Source organism: Bidens hawaiensis, unplaced genomic scaffold (genome assembly GCF_021521415.1).
Source record: "Bidens hawaiensis isolate Kalapana, Puna unplaced genomic scaffold, B.hawaiensis_p1.1 tig00021554_1, whole genome shotgun sequence".
Classification (NCBI taxonomy): Eukaryota; Viridiplantae; Streptophyta; class Magnoliopsida; order Asterales; family Asteraceae; genus Bidens; species Bidens hawaiensis.
Genome location: NW_027493358.1, coordinates 201,427 through 203,569, shown reverse-complemented (window position 1 = coordinate 203,569; position 2,143 = coordinate 201,427).

Sequence of the window (2,143 nt, the reverse complement as noted above, 5' to 3'; positions counted from 1 at the left end):
AAAAATACATAGTTTTGTAAGAAGAGTAGGAATAACACAAAATTGAGATTTAAGAAACTGTGTAGCATAAATCCTTAATCCTAGGAAACTATTTGGTAGTTTAAAAACTACCAATCTCAACCATTAGGAATGTACAGTAGTATACCATTCGAATACGAGTTATGTGCTATAATGCAAACACAAATGTATTCTAATCACATGCCATTAGAATACAAATGTATGCTACCACAAATGTATTCTAATCACACGCCATTAGGATACAAATGCATGCTAACACAATGTATTCTAATGTCGTTAGAATACAAATGTATTATAATCACATGCCATTAGAATACAAATGCACGCTAACACAAATATATTCTAATCATATGCCATTCGAATACAAGTTGAATGCTAACACAAATGTATTCTAATCACATGAGATTTGAATACAAATGTATGCTAACACAAATGTATTCTAATCACATGCCATTAGAATACAAATGTATTCTAATCACATGCCATTGGAATACAAATGTATTCTAACACATATGTATTCTAATCATATGCCATTCGAATACTAATGTATGCTAACACAAATGTATGCCATTCGAATACAAAGGTATTCTAATACAAATTTATGCTAACACAAAAGTGTTCTAATCATATGCCATTCGAATACAAATGTACGCTAACACAAGTGTATGCCATTCGAATACAAAGGTATTCTGATATAAATATATGCTAACACAAATGTATTCTAATCACATGCCATTAGAATACAAATGTATTCTAATCACATGCCATTAGAATAAAAATGTATGCTAACAAAATGTATTCTAATACCATTCGAATACAAGGCGTTCAAATACAAGACTATTAGAATAGACCAGACTTAACCATTTCTGGTGCAACCTAAAGGAAGAGTATAGGATTAGGAAATTGATACGTGTAATTGATATGTAGTTACCCGTGCTTAATTGAAGAAAGGAATCACTATTAACTTAGAAAGAAACCGGAGACAGGTGAGCTAGCCCCACTTCCTTGTTATGTTTTCGGGGTTGTGTGCATACTCAATGTGAACATTAATACACTTACCTTAAATGGTTAGTGTATGTTATGATGAATTATGTGATAGCATGTATGAATGTTATGAATGAATGCTTGTCGGTGCATGAATGATCTTCGGATATTGCACGTATCGCCAGGGAGTATGGTTGTTAAATGAGTGATGTAAAGAACGCCTAGAGTTTTTGCATGCTTTGATGTAATTATCGTATATGTGAGGTATGTGTAAGAAGGTACATGGGTATGTGAGATCTACGTCCGGCATAGTAAGTTAGGATGGCAAATCCCTTTAAACTACTATGGGACCTAGACTCGATATGCGATAGCGTAAATAAGGACTGTGAACCTTATTAGAATTCCTTATGCGGATATTATATAAATGAGCATGTGTTCCTTCTATGGACAAAGTATATAGGGTCCCTTCTATGGGTAACGTTAAGGATCCTTTTATGGATAATATCTAGGGATCCTTTTATGGATAGTTTATGTAGATCCTTCTATGGGTGATTCAAGTTGTTACTTCTATGATTGATAGTAATTGTTCTTCTAATAGATATTATGCAATGGTCCTCTTACGGATAATTATAAAGTGTCATGAATGATGTTCGGTTAAGTATGAATATGTATCTTCAGATATGTATACGTGAATGTATGAGAATGTATTGTACGTTACCTAATTAACTAGAACTCACTCAGCATAGCTGACTTTTAGTATGCACGCAGGTATATATGTTTATTGAGTTGGCATGAGGATGGCACATGATATGGATTGAATGGCTGGCATCTGAAGATGGAAGAAATGATGTTTTAAATATAATGTTTTATGTTATTTTTTAAAGAAAAGATCGAATGTTTTGTATCGAATGATTAAAGTTAACGTTTTCGCGAAAGTTTTTAATTAAATCTGATTTGTAGAACTGTGTTTATGAGTAAATCTAATGTCCAAAGTAAGGCACCAGTAATGGGGCCTTACATGGAGCAAGGGGGTTGAACACCGTCAATGGTAGGTAACAAAGAACATCTAATTATCCAACCCAAAGCGGCCGAGGGATATCGTTGCAGGTTCCAAAGTTGAATGAAACAAATTACATCACAT